This window comes from Hemicordylus capensis, chromosome 5, assembly GCF_027244095.1.
Source record: "Hemicordylus capensis ecotype Gifberg chromosome 5, rHemCap1.1.pri, whole genome shotgun sequence".
Classification (NCBI taxonomy): domain Eukaryota; kingdom Metazoa; phylum Chordata; class Lepidosauria; order Squamata; family Cordylidae; genus Hemicordylus; species Hemicordylus capensis.
The window spans coordinates 108,196,044-108,216,015 of NC_069661.1; positions in this window are offsets into that span (position 1 = coordinate 108,196,044).

The window sequence follows — 19,972 nt, forward strand, 5'->3', positions numbered from 1 at the left end:
TGAATAAAATGCTATTAGTATTACTACCGCCTCATGGCTAAGAGTTACCCACTTGCCAATCACTTTTTCTTAAAACCAAATCCCAGGCAAACTTGTTTTCTGTGAGGCAAAGCATCAGAGGACCTGGGAGAGAAATGTAAGTTGTTCACAACATTGGTGTCAGGCACCCAAGCTTGAGGGCAGGTAAGTACCTTGAGCAGGAGTCAGACAGAGAGCCCTTTCTCATGATCATGGGGAAAGGGCTCCATGCTGGAGGGAAGGTAAGAGCATTTAAAACTAAATTCTCAAGGGAGCTGAACGAAGAGGCTCGAATGGAGCCTTAGTAAGAGCATTTAAAACTAAATTCAAATCCCAGGAGGGAAACCTATGTACGGGAGGCAGAGCCAAGTTGCTCGCTCCCCTTAGAAAATGTCTAATATGAGGGTGCAAGGAAGGTGAACCAGGCACCGCTAAATCCAGGACTGAGGACAAGGCTGAAGTTTGCCTCCTCAATGTGCTGGGACGCAGATCTTTCTCAAGACCTTCTTGAAGGAACCCCAGCACCTCTGCAACCCCCGCCAAGGATGGAACAAAGTCCTGCTTCCGCCCCCCGGAACAAAAGGCTGATCAGGTAACCTGATAAATGCGCAAAGTGGACGGCCTTCTTGACACTATGATAGTGTCTTGCACCTGGTGGGAATATCCCTTGGAATCTAGAGTAATGCGCTCAACTTTCATCCGTGAAGGCGTAGCCAGACCAGATCCGGATGACATAGAGGTCCTTGTGATAGCAGATCTCTCCTTAGGGGAAGAGGCCACAGCGGTTGGACTGAGAGACTCAGGAGGTCAGAAAACCAGGGTCTTTGCGGCCAATAAGGAGCTATCAAAACGACTTCTGCTTCTTCTAATAGGAACTTTCTTAGGAAGGAGCTCAGGATTGGAGTCAGGGGAAAGGCATAAAGTAATCCCTGCGGCCAGGGAGACGTGACAGCATCCACTTCTTCTGCGTGAGGAGTCAGATATCTTGCGAAAAACCTTGGTAGTTTGGCGTTTTCCTGTGACGCGAAGAGGTCCAGCTGTGGATGACCCCACCTGTGGACAATTTCCTTGAAGACTTCCGGATACAGGGCCCACTCTGCTGGATCCACCGTTTGGCGGCTCAGCCAATCCACTTGTAGATTCTCCGTGCCGCTCAGATGTTCCGCCGTCACAGAGTGTAGGTGAATTTCCACCCATGCGGATAGTAAGTCAGATTCCTGCATGAGGGGCCTTGATCTTGTGCCACCCTGGTGATTTACGTGAGCTTTGCGGTCACGTTGTCTGTCCTTATCAGAACATGTCTCCCTATCAACAGATCACGGAACTGCAGAAGAGCTAATTGAATTGCCTTCTACTCTAGCCAGTTGATATTGTTCTCCAAATCCTTCTGAACCCACAACCCCTGTGTATGATGTGCCAGGCAGTGGGCCCCCCAACCAGAGAGGCTGACGTCCGTCATCACCATGATCCTCTGGGGAGTTTCCAGATGTATTTACTTTCCTATCAATGATTCCGTCTTGCCCAGACATTCACCGGCTGCTACCGGCAGCCAGGAGGTTTGGGGGTTGGGAGGCACCCAGAATTCCCATAATGCTCCACACGTGTGCTGGGAAGCCTCTCGACACTAGCCAGGAGATCTGCAGACAGGGCTGGCAAGCAGCTAGGGCTAGTACATGATCGGCAAAATGGGGTTACGAGAGTGCTCTTAACCCCATTTAATCGGGTGGCTGGCTTGGTGGGTTTGTCACTGAGGCACTTCCAGGATCAGGCCCAGTTCTCACGTGCGCACAGGACTGAGCTTGGCTTTGTTAGCCCGGTTTTGTCTGTGTGTGAGAACAGCCTCAGACAAGCCAGTTTCAGGCAGAAGGCTGTCGGCCAATGGCAGCTAGCAAGGTGGTTTGTTTGTTTCTATGTTTAGCATATTTTTATACTGCCCAAAACATATGTGTCTGGGCGGTTTACTGCAAAGCTAAATAAATGATAGCAGAAGAGGTTAAAACATTAGTTAAAACAAAATAAATAACAAAAGAAAAAGCTAAAACATTACAACCATTTACAAATTGTAAACAGTATTTTAATACCATGTTAAAACTATTAAAATAATATTTAATTAAAAGCCTGGGAGAACAGATGCGTCTTTAAAGACTTTTAAAAAGTTTTAAAACTTTGTAAGGCTTACTTCCTGGCTTGAGCAACTAGGAGTCTTGATCTTGTTATCTTGAGACTGTTGCTCTATCTTCAACAATGCAGTGATTTGTGGACTAGTTCACATGATTACAACATTATCAGAAACTTAAGTCCTAGCTTCATCTGGCTGGCATGCTCTTGATTTCCCATATGAACCCGTACTTCTTTGGCAATGTGGGTTCGACACTGTGCCGACCCAACATTTACCCAGGATTGACAACCTAAGATTTATTATCCTGGGTAAATGTCAGGTTGGCATGGTGCCAACTCAACAGTGCCAAAAATTCCAGGTTCACATGACCAGAAATTTCCCAATTTCTGGTCATGTGAACCTGGAGTGTATACGCCACACAAATCTACAAGTTAGCATTTACCAAACATTGTTCTAATTATGTGAACTGGCTCTGTCTGACACCATGTTCCCTGGTGAGGTTTATTATGTTGCATGGAAATATGATTCTCAATGGAATATGATGTGGCTTTGAAACAATGGGCAATTGCACAAGTGCATTAGTGTGTTTTTTAAAAGTGGTACCTGGATGCACACATGTTCTATGACTATTTGCAATGTACAGCAATGATATGCATTTGCATGCAGATTTAAAACACATTGGACACACAGTCAGCACAGAGGAAGGTCAGAATACCCATAGAATCAAAAGGAGACGTTTCACACAGCCCTCGAAGTAGGACATTCCTTTCAGATTCTAGAAAATATGCCTGTAAGTCTGATACAGAGAAATGCTTATGCTAGAATGAATGCTGCTCAAGGCATTTCCCAGGGATTAATGAATTAATAGCCATTTGGGAGAGATAGTTGCTTGAGGCAATACTCCTCATTATTTCCCCAAGAAATATACTGGGTCCTTATAGGATATGGGCCTTTAAAAAACACACAAACATATTTAGCCACAAACTAAACTCGTTTACATTTTCCCCAGAGGCAGCAGCTTCAATTTTTACAGACTGCCCTAAGCACATCCGTTTTGAATGGGTGGTGTACCTATATTGAGGAGTCATATAATATTTATGGCAAGCCATTTTAATTGGTAATGCTTCTCTTGCCTTCCCCTCTGAATTTAAATGATATTGATGCTGAGGAGGGTTACAACAGGGCTTCGCTATAAATAGAAGCTGTGAGATGGAATTTTACATTCTGGTGAAGGCAGCAAGCACTAGAGAATGCATTTCGGGGGAAATTCCTTTGTCTCTTGCCAAAGACATCCCAGGACACACAGGCACACCATTTTAGATTTTATCGGAGGCTGGTGACAAATAGCAAAAAGATTTCCCTGTAGGGGAAATATTCTGTAAGGTCCAAAGGGCCAGTCTTGAATACAGGCAAGCTTAAATGAAGAAAAGTGGCCAATATCCAAACTAAGGAAGTGCTCATGCAGTGTACACCCAGCAGGAACTATGGGGGAAGGACTATTTTCATTTATCTTTCCTTTCTTCTGAAGCCCACTTTGACTCCTGAAAATATACCCCTGAGGATCAGACAGCCCGCAGGAACATATTTTTGGGAGTCACAGTGGGCTTCAGAAGGAAGGGGAGATTGATGAAAATCACCCCTCCCTCATAGTACATGCTGTGCATTTGCTGCATGAGCAATTCCTTATTCTGGAAGTCAGACAGTAAAAATAAAAAGCAGTAAGAAGATGTGCTATGATTATCTGTAATAGCTATAGCAATGGGAAGTGTTAGGAGCACTCCCCTTTCTCAGCCCAAACTATATTGTGGTAGCAAGCATGACTTGTCCCCTTAGCTAAGCAGCGTCCACCCTGGTTGCATATGAATGGAAGACTAGAAGTGTGAACACTGTAAAATACTCCCCTCAGGGCATGGAGCTGCTCTGGGAAGAGCAGAAGATTTCAAGTTCCCTCCCTGGCTTCTCCAAGTTAGGGATGAGAGATACTCCAGCCTGCAACCTTGGAGAAGCCGCTGCCAGTCTGTGAAGATAATACTTAGCTAGATAGACCAATGGTCTGACTCGGTATATGGCAGCTTCCTATGTTCCTATATGCTCATGAGTCTCTCAGGCAGTACCAGCTAGGGATGTGCACGAACATCGGTCCATGCGGCAGTTCAAATTTGAACCAGTTTGTGGTTCTGCAAACTGGTTCATTCCAGTTCAGCCCAACTATGAATTGGTTCTGTGGTTTGAGTGGTGCCGGGATGGTGGTGAACTGCACCTTTAAATGTGAGCACAACAGATTCTTTCCTGTATGACCGTCGCGCCATACAGCTTCCTGCTGCAGGTACACTCCTCCCAACAGCCCATGCATGGCCTGACCATGCAAATGCTGACCACACCATGCTGACCATGCAAATGGCTCCCACACTTGCGAGAAGGTGCACCACTGCCGTACATGGGCTGTTGCAGGGAGCACCGCCACAGCAGGAAGCTGCATGGAATTTTGTTATTGGTTTCTTGCTTTGGTACAATTGTATACTACCCCATATGCAAACCTCTGAGGGTTCACAATCTAAAAACACAACAGTTAAAACAACACAATTAAAACATTTGGAAATATAGATAAAAACTCCAAAACATATAACTTTAAAAATGTAAAAATCTGATTAAACAGATTTTTCTTTAAAACATCCAGAGAAAGAGAGGCTCTAATTTTGTTAGGAAGTGTGTTCCAAAGTCCCAGGGCAACCCTAGAAAAGGCCCAGTTTTGAGTCACCACCAACCAATCTGGTGGCAACCACAGCCAGTCCTCCCAAATGCAAGCGGATGCATTTGGCATATCAGCCAAAGCTGATAGAAAGCCCTCCTGGCTACTGCCTCAACCTGAGAAACCAGGGAGAGGTTTGGGTCCAGAAGTACTCCCAGACTATGCACCTGTTCCTTCCAGGGCAGTGTAACATCCAGAACAGGCTAACGTTAAACTAATACAGTGCGTCACCAAGAAGTGGTACATATACTACTGTTTGTTTGTTTGTTTGCTTGTTTGTTTGTTTATTAGAGACATTTATTATACCGCCCACTCTGAAGACTCTGGGCGGTGTACAACAACAGGCAAACAGGCAACATTAAAAATTACATTACATTAATAATTAAAAATTATTAAAGAACTAAAGTAACTACCAGAAAACAGAAAAATGAACTACAGGGAAAAGGCCTGGAGAAAAAGAAAAGTCTTCAATAGCGATTTGAAGATCGGTAAGGAAGGGGCTAGCCAGATCTGTAGGGGGAGAGAGTTCCAAAGGAGCGGGGCAGAAACTGAAAAGGCCCTTTCATGGGTCCTAGAGCCCAGAACATCTCAGAAATCAGGGACCGACAGAAGGGCCATCTGAGCTGATCTAACCGGACGGGCTGTAACTGGATGGGAGAGGCGGGTCTGTAGGTAGACAGACACCAAACCCCACAAGGCTTTGAAGGTCAAAACCAGGACCTTAAATTGAGCTCGGAAGTGAATAAGCAACCAGTGCAATGTCTGTAGAAGAGGTGTTAGCCTGTCATATTTTCTGGCACCCATGAGTAGATGAGCTGCTGCATTCTGGACCTGCTGAAGCTTCCTGATCGTCCTCAAAGGTAAACCTAGATAGAGAGCATTACAATAATCTAAATGGGAGATAACAAGGGTCACTGTCAGTAATTCCTGTCGATCAAGGTAAGGGTGTAATTGGTGAACCAGATGAAGCTGGGCCAAAGCACTTCTAGCCACAGCTTCCACCTGCTGCTCAAGCAGGAGGCGTGAGTCCAAAATGATCCCCAAATCACCAACAAGCTCTTTTGAGGGCAGCGTCACCCCATCTAAAACAAAGTTCACATCCAGCTGTTGGCCGTTACGAGGGCTGAATAACAGTAATTCAGTCTTAGTGGGATTCAGTCTGAGCTTGTTTTGATCCATCCAGACCTTAATAGCTTCCAGGCAGCGAGTAAGCACAGAAACAGCGTCCCCAAAATGGTCTGGGATGGCAATATATAGCTGAATATCATCAGCGTATTGATGAAATCTCACCTCAAACTGGGAAATGACCTGACACAGTGGCTTCATATAGATGTTAAAAAGGACAGGGGCAAGAACTGAACCCTGGGGAACTTCATAAAGGAGTGGGCATGGGTAAGAGCACCTGTCTTCAATGCATACCGACTGGACACGCCTGCTAAGGTAAGAACGGAACCACTGTAAAACAGTACCCCTGATACCCAACCCACGCAGGCGGTCGAGAAGGATAGCTTGATTGATAGTGTCAAAAGCCACTGAGAGATCGAAAAGGACCAAGAGAGGGATGCTACCCTCATCAAGGTCCCGAAGAAAGTCATCTACCAGAGCAACCAGTGCTGTCTCTGTGCTATGCCGAGGCCTGAAGCCCAACTGATAAGAATTAAGATAACTAGTTTCTTCTAAGACCCTCTTGAGCTGGGCACATACAACCCTCTCTAACACCTTTGCTAAAAAGGGGAGGTTGGAAATCGGCCTATAGTTGTCAAAGACTTCAGGGTCAAGGGAGGGTTTCTTCAAGCGAGGGCGAACTATCGCCTCTTTAAGGGCTGCTGGCACGAAACCCTCACATAACGAGGAGTAATGTTCGTACTTCACAGTATGTCAAGTGGCACTTCGACATACATTTAACCTGAACCCCCTGTCCCAGATATCAAGCCAGCTCAAAGAGATGTAATTCTCTATTCCAGGCCCAATGTTACCAGTAACTTCTGTTGGACATTTCTTTGGTGGCCAAGCCACTTCACAATGATAACACAATGCAGCTACCAAAACCCATCTCGGCCACTACAGCAGGATCCAAGGAAGGAGGGGATGGGAATTCATCTACACTTCAGACAAATCTCCTTCCTCTTCCAAGGGGGGTTATCAGTGTGTGATAGAGTGACACAGAGGAAGGAAGCTCATAGGAGGTCTAGACCACCATCCAAGGCAGCACTCTGGGCAGTGGCAGCACAGATTACCACAGTGACAGCAGCTGCCACCAGTATACTCCAAGACAGAGTGCTAGGTATTCTGGCCCCTATTTGTGGGAGGGGACCTACCACTTGTTCTCTGGACCCTTGTCCAACTTGACTGGTTCTTTCTAGCAGGAAGATTGTTGGAGATTGCCTAGTCAATATCATAAATGCTTCGTTGAGGAAGGGTAGGCTGCCGCTATGTCTGAAGGAGGCAATGGTTAGACTGCTCCTTAACAAGCCTTCCCTGGACCCCTTAGCAATGGATAATTATAGGCCGATCATGGTGTAGTGGTTAGAGTGCTGGACTTGGACCGGGGACTAGGGGTGTGCACGGAACCACGGAGCTGCGGTTCGGCACAGGGGTGGGGGGTTCCATTAAGGGGGGGGCTTTACTTACCCCTCCCACGCTTTCCAGTTTTTGCGCCGTAAATATCCAAAAAAATGCGGGCTGCAGGATCCCTCTCCGCCCGCTTCTATCCTCCACGATGGCTCCGCTGCTCCTTCCTGTTTAAAAAACCGGGCGGCAGGATACTTCCCTGCCGCCCCCTGCTGCCGCTGAAGCCCCCTCGAAGCTCTTTTGCCCCCTAAAATCTCGCCCGGACAGAGTCTGACCACGCTCGGGCGGGTGGCAGCGAGATGTCCTTCCGCCCGCCCGCCCCCTTCCCTGCCGTCTGCGAAGTGCAGGAAGTATCCTGCCGCCCAGTTTTTTAAACAGGAAGGAGCAGCAGAGCCATCGTGGAGGATAGAAGCGGGCGGAGAGGGATCCTGCAGCCCACATTTTTTTGGATATTTATGGTGCAAAAACTGGAAAGCGCGGGAGGGGTAAGTAAAGCCCCCCCTCCTTAATGGAGCCCCCCACCCTAACCCTCCCAAACCAAAACCACCCCATGTCCAGACCGGTTCGGAGGCCAGTAGAATGGCCTCCGAACCGGTCCGTGCACACTACTACCAGGGACACCCGAGTTCAAATCCCCATTCAGCCATAATACTAGCTGGGTGGCTCTGGGCCAGTCACTTCTCTCTCAGCCTAACCTACTTCACAGGGTTGTTGTGAAAGAGAAACTCAAGTATGTAGTACACCGCTCTGGCCTCCTTGGAGGAGGAGCGGGATATAAATGTAATCATCATCATCATCATCATCATCATCATCCCTTGATTGGGCAAGGTGATTGAGAGGGTGGTGGCCAACCAGCTCCAGGCAGTTTTGGAGGAAACTGATTATCTAGACCCATTTCAAAATGACTTTAGAGCTGGCTATGGGGTTGAGACAGCCTTGGTCAGCCTGATGGATGACCTTTACCAGGGAATCAACAGAGGGAGTATAACTCTGCTGGTTCTTCTGGATCTCTTGGTGGCGTTCAATACCATTGACCACGGTATTCTTCTAGATCACCTGGGGGAGTTGGGGATAGGAGGCACTGCTTTGCAGTGGTTCTGCTCCTATCTCTCAGGCAGATTCCATATCGCAGAGCTTGGTGACACTTGTTCCTCAAAATGGGAGCTGCTATATGGAGTCCCTCCATTCTATTGACAATGATTTTTAATATCTACATGAAATTGCTGGGTGAGGTCATCAAGAGATTTGGTGCTGGGTGTTATCAGTATGCTGATGATACCTAAATCTACTTCTCCTTTTCATCTGTATCATCAGGAAATGGCATTCATTCTCTAAATGCCTGCCTGCAGGCAGTAATGGGCTGGATGAGGGATAACAGATTGAAGCTGAATCCAAGCAAGACGGAGGTGCTCATTGTAGGGGTTCAGAATCTGAGGGATGAGTTAGACCTTCCTGTGCTGGGTGGGGTTACATTCCCCGAGAAGGAGCAGGTACAGAGCTTGGGAGTATTTCTGGACCCAAGCCTCACCCTGGTATCTCAGGTGTAGGCTATGGCCAGGGGTGCTTTCTATCAGCTTCAACTGATTCAACAGCTGCATCCATTCCTTGAAGAGGACGACCTCAAAACAGTGGTGCATCAGCTGGTAACCTCCAGGCTTGACTATTGCAATGCACTTTACCTGGTGCTGCCTTTTTACGTAGTTCAGAAACTTCAGTTAGTTCAAAATGCAGTAACCAGATTGGTCTCTGGGGCAACCCGGAGAGACCATATTATGCTTGTTTTGAAACTGTTGCACTGGCATGTTTCCAGGAAAAAATACTAAGCCCTAACAGCTTAGGTTCAGGTTACCTTAGAGAGCGCCTTCTTCTGCATGATCCCCACTGCATGTTAAGATCATCAGAGGAGGTCCGTCTCCAGTTACCACCAGTACATCTGGTGGCGACTCAGAGAGGGGCCTTCTCTGTAGCTGCTCCTGGGCACAGGAATGTACTCCCTGCAGAAATCCATAATTTGAAATCATTATTGGCATTCAGGAGAGCCCTCAAAACCTATCTGTTTGGCCTGGCCTTCCAGGGTTTTTAATTTGTTGTAAATGTTTTTAATTTGCTGTAACCTGGGTTTCCAGGGTTTTAAAACTGTTTTGAATGTTGTTTTATTATTTTATTTTTTATTTATATTTTACATTTTATATCCCGCTCTTCCTCCAAGGAGCCCAGAATGGTGTACTACATACTTGAGTTTCTCTTTCACAACAACCCTGTGAAGTAGGTTAGGCTGAGAGAGAAGTGACTGGCCCAGAGTCACCCAGCAAGTATCATGAGGCAGAATGGGGATTTGAACTCAGGTGTCCCCGGTCCTAGTCCAGCACTCTAACCACTACACTATGCTGGTTTTATGGTGTTTTATTGTCTCTGTTTTTAATTGTTAATTGATTTTAAATTTTTTGTTTTAATGTAAACCACCCGGAGCTATTTTTTGGAAGGGCAGTATAGAAATCGAATAAATAAGTAAGCAAATAAGAACAGGAGGCTTATGGAAGCATAATGCTGAATGTTAGTTCAGATTCAGCGAGGCAATTCTTATGTTTTCATATTCTTAAATATAAAATTGGAAATGCTGAGAGATAGCTCTCTATTAGCCCACTGTCATTTCTAAGTCACAACCTACCAGAAAATTCTCCTGAGCAAGTCCCCCTGAAATGAATGGGGTCTGCAAAAGCACAGGAGATTGTGAAGGGTGGGATCACCAGGTAGTATTTCGCAGCTCTGTCCACATGCTGTGCTTGCCACTTTATGATCTGACACTACTTAACAATTCCAGAGTGTTTGGAGTCCCAACAGGGTTTATGTCAAGGAAATCATACCAATAAGTGCTTTCAAATGCATCCTGTGCTTTTTTGTGAAGAAGGGCTCTTTTCCAAAGACTGCTGAGAAGAGGTTGTACTGGAAAATTGAGTTGTGGAAATGCTTTGGAACTTCCAAAGGAGCAAAGCATAAAAACACCTTCACAGCTGGCACCATTTTTTTCTTGCCTTATACACCCTTGCTGTGCCTCCAGACACCTATGTATCCTTAAGAGAAGGATGACACAAAGATCATGTAAAGACAGAAGGGGGTGAGTGGTTGCATGTTTCAGATCTTGTGGCTTTGATTGTCCCCCAGCGGCCCTTGTGTTTTCCAGCCCATTTACATACATTGAGTGGCTATTGTTACAAGAAGTCAAATGGGGCCATGTGGCAGGTATACATTCCAAAGGCACAATCCTCTGCTTAAAGATAATAGTGACCATTTGCCTTCTTTTGATAATCTTGTTAATATACCTTTGGTAATTATACCTTCGTATGAGGTATAAAAGGAATCACTACAAATCCCACGGAGCCATGATGGCACCTAAAAATTTAACCGTGGCACTTAGATTATGATATTCAGAGGCAGACTAATTTAATAAAACCTTTAGTTGTCTCAGGCAGCCCTGTTTCGGTTGTGTTATTTGTAAAGGGGAGAAAGAGAAGCCTATTCACCATCCCCCTCACAATGCTTGTCATTAAGTCTGGTAATTCTGGCCTGTGTCCATTGTCTGGCTTCTAAATTTTTGGACTAGTCTCAAGAGCCAAAGAAAATTTGTCAAAGCCTGCATTACATATGTTCTTAAAATATACCATGCATCTCCAAAAGCATCTCTTTAAAACAGGGTTAGAAGCTTGACACTTCAGGAAATCTCTTTGCCCTACCTCAAGTGAAATGGCATTCTTGCAGGGTAATTGCTGTGAATGTCAATGGAACTATGAGTGATCACAGGTAGTGCTCTGGGTTTCTTGGACCCTATATTCACATTACCCTTATATAGGGGTTCCCAACAGAGGGTACTTGAAGGGCTTACAGGGGGTACTTAGAGTCCTCCTACCTCCCCATGCTGCAGCCTCACTATTATTAATTGATTAAGAGTGGTATATACATTAAATTAAATCAAATCAAATTCATATACCACCTTTCCTAAAGTGGCTCAGGGCAGTTTACATTAAAATCAGGAACACATAATAATACAATTGAAATGAAATAACCATTTAAACCAGATTAAAATTAAAATTAACATTATATATCAAAATACAGGCTAAAAAGATGGGTCTTTAAGGTTCTCCTGATGGCCTCCAAGGAAGATAATCTTCTTATTCCCACGGGAGAGCATTCCACAATCTACGGGTGACAACTAAGAAGGCCCGATCCCAGGTCTCCACCAGATGAACCATGGCACACAAAGACGGACCCTCTTGTGATGAACTTAATTAGTGGTGGTGATCTTTTGGAGAAAGGTGTTCTCTCAGGTCACCCAAACTAAGCCATTCAGGGCTTTAAACATAAGAACAGGCACTTTGTACTTTGCTTGGAAACATATCGGCAGCCAGGGCAACTGTTTAAGAACAGGCATCGTGTTTGGGCCCTGGATACCCGAGGGACCGCCTCCTCCCAAGGATTTCTAACTGCTGGCAAGATCATTGGAGGGGGCTGTGCTCTGTGTGCCAACAATGAGCGGGGCTCGGCTGATGTGCACATGGGACATGGCCTTCTCAGTTGTTGTCCCCAGACTTCAGCATGCTCTCCCAATGGGTATCCACTCCTCAGTCTCCATCCAGTTTTTAGAAAGCAAGTGAAATACTTTTTCCCCATCCAGGCTTTTATATGAATGTTTTTGTTACTGCTGCTTTGTATTTTATGGTTATATTGTGCATGTTTTTTTAGACTTTTAATTAGGTTTGTATTTTTATATTCCATTGTAATGTTTTTATTGTGTAATGTTTATAATTTTGTATTATTTTAAATGTTTTGTAAACCACTTTGAGATTTTTAATGTAAGGCAGTATAGAAATTTAACAATCAATCAATCAATCAATCAATCAAATGGTTGCTCCAGGATACCCCAGAGACCATTCTGGGGTATTGAACTAATACCCATTTTGAACTAACTGAAACTATGTACAAACTATGTACAAAGGCAGCCCTACATAAAGTGCAGTGCATTGCAATAGTCCAACCTGGAAGTTACCAGCTGGTGTACCACTGTTTTCAGGCCATTCTCCTCAAGGAATGGGTAGAGTTGTCAATCAATGACAGATGGCAAAAAGCACTCATGGCCAGAGCCTCATCCTGACCAGGGTGAGACCCAGGTCCAAGATCACTCCCATAAGCACTATTTGTTCCCCGGGTCCAAGAGCACTCCCAAGAGCACTATTTGTTCCCCATCTGAAGATTGCCAGCTTGAAGCCGAACTCTTCTCAATGATGTGTCCATAGGAGAAGGGGAGGGAGGAGGGTGAATAAGACCTTCCTCTTCTGCTGCTGATTTGCTGACTATGTGCTGAAGCTCAGCATACCCCTCCTCTCAGCCTGACTGAGAGGCTTCTGAAAATTAGCAATGCATAACTTGTCCCATTAATTTCAATGGGAGTACTCATGGGTATCTTAGTCTGGATGTAAGCCAGTGACTGGAGTAGCCTGTCTCATAACTGTAATATTTAAATGTGTTTAAACACATATAGATACACTCACACAAGCTCTATGCACTTGGGCTGAAGGTTTACAACCGAAGGGATATACTTGTTTTAAAATGGTTGAGAGCCCTGCTAGGGCAGTGTAAGCTGGTCATTCAGCTGGCTCAGCTTCGGCCTCAGCCAAACCAGGTCTGTTCCAGTACAGCCACTGAACCGGGATGAGACAGTTTGTGGATCCACTTGGGTATAATGGTAAAATGGGTGTCCCTAATCATAATGGTAAAGGTGGTGAGTGGAGGGGTAGTGAAAGACAGTTGCCTCCATCAGCCTCCATACCAATAGAGGAGGCCGCCATGGAGAAGCAGTGGAGAAGTGGCCGAGGCAGCGGGGGACAGCAGCAGGGGCTCCTCAAGCCCCCAACCAACCTCCTTGGGCTGGCTGCAGCCTGGTTCATGGCCTCTGCACATGCACAGAGGCCATTTCCATCACTACATTAATCACTGCCTGCAGTCGGCCTGGGCTGTCATTTGGGAATCTGACAGGGGGACTTGGAGGAGCCCCCACTGCCACCCCTGCTGTCTCTGCCACTTCTTCGCCACTGCCTCCTCAAAAGGTATGGAGGCCAACATAGCCTTTTTCGCTATCCTCCCCACCTGCTGCCTTTACCACTAGGATTAGGGATGCCCCCTTTACTTGTATTTCCACCTAGAACATCATGGTAGGCCAGAAGTCATTTTCACATGCATACATTTCCACCCTAAAATGGATAATGGACTTGAAAGCAGCAAATTGGTGAATAGTTACTATACATTAGAGACTGACCTGGAATTAGTTGTTCCAGAAGTCTAGTATCTGAAAAAACAAGGATAGAGATTACCATTCACCAATCAATAACTTGCCGCAGTGTACGTATGATCATGTAGTAAGTTGGCTGTGTTTACCATCCTGCTGGAAATGTTATCACACTTTTGCGGTTTCTCCAAAATCTGGGGAAGTGCTAACCTTTTCACTACTTGATTGGGACAACAGGGAGTTATTTGCATATGGCGTCATGCTACTGGGTAAATATTGAGCGAAGCCACTTCGAATTACACTCGTGGCAATGAGGGAAGCAGCCCCTCCCCTCTGCTCTCGGTTTTTGTTTTTGCAAGTTCACAGCCTCCGTGTTTTCCTTCTAGCCAATGGGGGGGGGGAGATTACTAAAGAGAGAGTATTCCACTTATCATGCTAATGATTCTACGTCAGTGCTTCTCCCTATTTGCTCCACCGTTTTCAGAAAAAGTAGCTTAAAACCAGCATTTTAAAAACCCGGAAATACATCGAGATAAGCTAGAATTCACAAAACAAAGCCCGATTTGTGTGTGGAGTGCTTCCAAGGATCTCAAAGGGACTTCGGGGTTAGTTAGGCTGGTGTGTGAACGCACACACTCTCTTCTGAAGGAGATTTGGGGTAGAAGCCCTGTCTGTAAAGCCTCCAGGACTGGCTTGCGTAGTGGTTTATATGCATACCATGCTGAAGCTTTATTCCTTCCCATGTTACTAAGGTAGTATGAGATGCCCCACATGTTAAAAAAAACACCCAGATAAATTATCTGAGAAAATTCACTCACACTATTTCTTCTTGAGAGGAATTTCTTCTTGAGAGGAGCTGTTTCTTCTTGAGAGGAGCCCTCAAAAGCTCTCCAAACTTCAGTTCCTCCTTAGAATGAACCCTGACTTTCTCCTTGAATTTCACTTTGTAGAAATTTTGGTTTCAACCTTAGTAAAAAGGATGTGCACAGACCTGTTCAGAGGCCCCTTCACAGGCTTCCAAACAGGTTCGAAAGACTGGCGGATCAGCTGGTTCAAAGGTGGGGGGGATAACTTTAAGGACTGGGGAGGGTGCACTCCCCGCCATGTTTTCCCTGCCGGCGACCTCTTTAAAAATAGTCCAGTGGGGTGGCAGCATACCTCCCTGCTACCCAGTTGCCTCCATGGACCAGAAGTGACTGGAAGTACCCAGCGCACATGTGCATGTTGGGCATGTGTGAGCGCACAGCACACGCGCCTGAAGCACAAATGAGTGCACACACACGAGTGCCTCAGCAGCAAACTCACTCCTGAGCCACCCTCTTAAACGGAAGTGAGTGGGACATGCACACGCACGTGCCCAATATGCGCATACTTCTGGTCACTTCTGGTCTGAGGAGGCAACGGGGCATCAGGGAGGTATGCTGCCACCCTGCCTGACCATTTTTAAAGACAGCACTGGCGGGGGAAATGGCAGGGGGGACACCCTCCCAGTCCTTAATGTTATCCCCACCCCCGCCACCTTTGAACTGGCAGGGGCCGTCTCCATGCACACCACTACTCCATACCAGCATCAACCCTCAGGAAATGGAATCAACACTACAATGGTTAGGAATGACAGCATGAACTTCTCCTGTGTGGTCCCACACAGCCGGAGTAACTTTAAGAGCTCTGATGTGAAAGTTTTCAACAACATTATTAGGTTTTATCAGAACTTTGCAATTAGGTCCAACAAAACTGCTAGTCCACCCCCCACACCCCCCCCCCCATGTTAGCCTACAAAGCTATTCACGTAGGCAAAACTAGGCTAAGAAAGCCCAGCCCACTTTTGCCTGTGCATGTGTACTGCTGGGATCGTGTCCAATCCTGGGAGTGCCTCAGCAGCAAACCCACCTCCTGAGCCACCCTCTTAAACAGGATCAGGAGAGTGAGCATTCTCTTAACTCTGTTTTACTGATCATCTGCCAGCCCCACTTGGGGCTGGCAGACTGCAGGGCTCCCAGCTGGCTTTGGAGAGGGGAGGGGAGATCCCCATAATTCACTGCACACTCACATGGTTCATTATGGGAGTTCTGGGGGCGGAGCTACATGTCCCAGCACCTTGATCCTGAGGCTTGCCTCTAGTCCTTCGATATGCAAAAACCAGATCAGCATGAAGAGGAAGCAGAAGAAGCTAGCGAGCTACCAACAGAAGCTGGCAATTGTCTGATCAGCTGATCCGGCCACCCAGCAACAAGAAGAGGATGGTCTGCGGGGGAGATAAGCTTTTTAAGGCTTCCTGCCCTTGCCTCTTTGAGGCCTTCTAAAGGATTGTGACAAAGGGCTCACTATATAAGAAGACAAAGCCAAAGTATTGTAAAGCTCCCTGACTTTGTTACTTATTTGCCATTCTTACTTACGCCGACTGTTCAAATTAGGTAGGTGACTGTTCAAATTAATGCAATATTTGGCATTCCATGAATGGATACATAATCATAATATTTATCCAGGCAGTAATTTGATCACTATTTTGGCGCATTCTCTTCTCAGGTGCAACATACTTCGAAGTATTTGGGAGTGTAAGGATGGAGAATGCAGAAAAAACGAGACAGCCAAAACTATTAACATTCTTGAAGTGCTGAGACCTCGTCGCTTATTCAGTGATGGAGGTCACATTATGGACTCATGCATTCATAGGGCCTGCAATGATACAGGAGAAGATTATTTGACTTAACCTTTTCTGAAGGGTTATTAAAGAGCTGAGAAGGAGCAGCATGAAGTCATAAACATTTACAATATTTCTCCCTGGCCTGTGACCTGGTGAGAACTCTTGCTGGGTTGTTAAGCATAGAGCACTACACTTATACTCAAACACGCTTAATGGCAAAAATTCAGCACAAGCCCTTTTGCCTTTTTTTGCTCACAAACTGATTTATTACAATAATGTGCCTTTTCCATTCCTATGGGGAAACAGTGTTATCAGAACATCCAGTGGGATAGCTGGGATTCTGCTTGGCCTAACTTGCCAGCCCCATGTAATTAAGAGGTGGGTGCACCATGAGTGTGCATACCATCCTCATAGGGTGCGATGCCTTAATCATATAGTAGGGGATACTTCATCCAAACCACGCCAGTCTACTACTCTAAACTAGTATTTGGACCACATGTAGAAAAGCAGTGAGAATGAACTGCCCCCACCATGAAATCAAGGAATGATACACTGAACGGGGAAGATGTACATGCTCATAGCACACTCATGTCTTAATAACTTGTTCACCAAGCATATATATGATAGAAACATTGATGTATATGCTTGGTGAATAGTTTGTGTTCTTTTTGTTTCTGGTCACTGAATGAAATACAGGTTGGTGGTTGTGGTGGTGATGGTGACTGATGATGATAGAAACGTTTCCTAAATTCTGATTGCTCATGATCAAAATAATAAGTGAATACCATTTCCCCACATTCCATATGTGTAATTGTGAGATAATATGAGGTCATATAGGGCTATACCATGAACTCAGGGAAAAGAAGAGTGAAGAGGCTCCATTAAAAAAAATGTCACCAAATTAGCAGCCAGTCTGGTAGCAAACAGGCTCTGAAGAGGAACCAAAGGGGGAAACAAAATGGGAGGCTTCAGGACTGTTCACTCCTGAAAACACTGGCTGACATGACACAAAGTGTTCTGGTGCTGGAGCACTCCCTGCTGGGGCTGCTGTGGATGCACAGGCAGTTCAAACACTGTTAATAAAGGGAGGGTTGTAAGAAGTGCTGTGGCGAATGGGAATAACTGTAGTGGTGCTACTTGTGAAATTGTTAGTTTGTAACAGTGTCAGGGCTGCCTGCACATCTGAAGCAGCCCCAGCACGGACCATTCCAGGACCAGAACACTGTCCATCTTGTTGGCCACTAAATTATTTTGCAGAAAAATGCACATCTAAACGTTCTGCATATCCAACATTTTAAAACAGACCCATATGACGGTTTAACCATTGAGTTCTGATCAGGGATGCACAGAACATTTCAAGCTTGTAACGTTTTCTCTTCATATGGGCCATTGTGAGTGTTCCATTCCAAAATGGAAAACCCTTCAAATGAAGGGCTCGTTCTGTCAGAACAACTGGCACCTCCTAGTTCTGATTGATATTAACCTGTATAACCCAAACTCCTCATTCCCTTTAAATATCTGCAATCAAATGTGGGATCAGTAAAGTCAACAGTGGCTGACATCCTGACTAAATTACTCGACAAAAGCCCTATTGAAATGGAATAGTTGTATTGAGTAACTTAGTCTAGATGTCAGCTAGTAGGTCTGTGCATGTTCAGAAAATTTAGATTTGAATTTGACTTGATCTGAATTTGACAATATTAGATTCTGATTCTATGAGCTCTGGTAATATTGGATATCAGATTGGATTTGGAATCCGAATCCAGATTCCAACTTAAATTCATATTTTTCCCTATAGTGGTCAAAGGGGAACTATAAAAATCACCAAAAATCACTGGTTGGGCCTTGAAACATGCCACACTTGTGGGGAAAGAGGTCAGGGGCCCCTGTAGTGAAACTGAAGGGCAATCCCCTGTTTGTTTGTTTTTTGTTGTTAATTTTTGAAATGTTGGGGGGGGGGTTGTTAATTTTTGAAATGTTAATTTTTGAAAATGGCTTAAAATGGTGAAATCCAGTTTGTTTCAAGCCAGAACATATGAAACTGAAGACTCTCCTTGGACCATCATTACATCAGAATGTGAAGGAATCTGCCCTTTGCCTTCATGAAAAGTGGTAACAGCATGCCCCCTTTTCTCTCCCTTTTATATCTCTTGAATGGATGGGCATACAATCATAAAATATAGCACACACAAAGTCTGCATTGGTAGTACTCTGTGTTATTTTTTTTCAAAGCTATTGGTCAATCCCCTGATTTTTTTGGTGATTTTGTGGATTTTTCCTTGGGAAATGGTGCAATCTGGCTTGTTACAAGCCAGAACTTTACAAAAAGTTCTGGACCTGAAACTCTCCCTAGGACCATCATTTGGCCCCCATGTGGAGGTACCACAACATTCCTTTGATTTCATATTATTATTTTTATTCCTCATTGCAGGAACAGGCAGATCTTTTGAAAAGGGACTTTACACCTTTTAATCCCTTAATGGCTAGAAGGGAAAGTGAGAAATGATTTCTAACCACAAAACCAGAAACATTCAAAGTAGTTACTGACTGTTTGCTTCTGTAAGGGGGAAGAAAAACATTAATATGAAATCAAAGGAATGTCCCTGCACCTCCACTTGGGGGCCAAATGATGGTCCTAGGGAGGGTTTTGGGTGCAGAACTTTTTGTAAATATATTTCACCAATTTTAATTCACTCAAAATCAGGGATTTTTGACCCATAGCATTGGGTGTGTGTGTTATGCAGAGTCCTGCCAATGTGGACTTCATGTGTGCCAGATTTCATAACTGTATGCCCCCTTTCATGAAGGCAAAGTTCAGATTACTTCACATGCTGGTGGAATAATGGCCCAAGGTGGCTCTTCAGTTGCAGAGGTTTATGGCTTGAAATAAGCCAGATTTCTCCATTTTTATCTTAAAAACAAAAACAGAAAATTTACAAAACAAAACAAACCAGTAGACTGACCAAGTATATTCAAATTTGCTACAGAGGGCCCTGACTCCCTTTCCCAAATGTGCAGCAAGTTTCAGGGATATAGGACCAATTGGTGATTTTCAGTGATTTTTAAAAATTATTTCCCCTCCCACCACGTTTCCCCCACCAGTGCTGCACTTGAATAGGGCCTGGCAGGGCAGCAGCATGCCTCCCGGCTGCCCTGTTACCTCGTCAGATTGGAAGTAACAAGAAGTACCCTGTGTGCGTGCACATGTCAGGTGCATGCGCACGCACATCGTGCTCGCTCGTACACAAGACAGGCACATGCAAGATGTGTGTGCGCTCACGCCAACGTGCAAACACACGCAGGGTACTTCCTGTCATTTCCAGTCCAACGAGGGAACAGGGCAGCAGGGAGGTATGGTGCCGCCCTGCTGGATGCTTTTCAAGTGTAGCACTGACAGGGGAAATGCAGCAGGAGGGGTACGAGAACCTTCCCCTGCCCTTAAAGGTATCCCTTCCACCTTCGAACAAGTCCCCACTAGTTCTGCGCACATCCCTAACTGAGGGTGCTTCATTGCAATTCAGATAGGCAGGCAAACAGATATATCACACAAGGTTCTACGAACACAAGGTTCAGCCAATCCAGCCTTGGATGAAA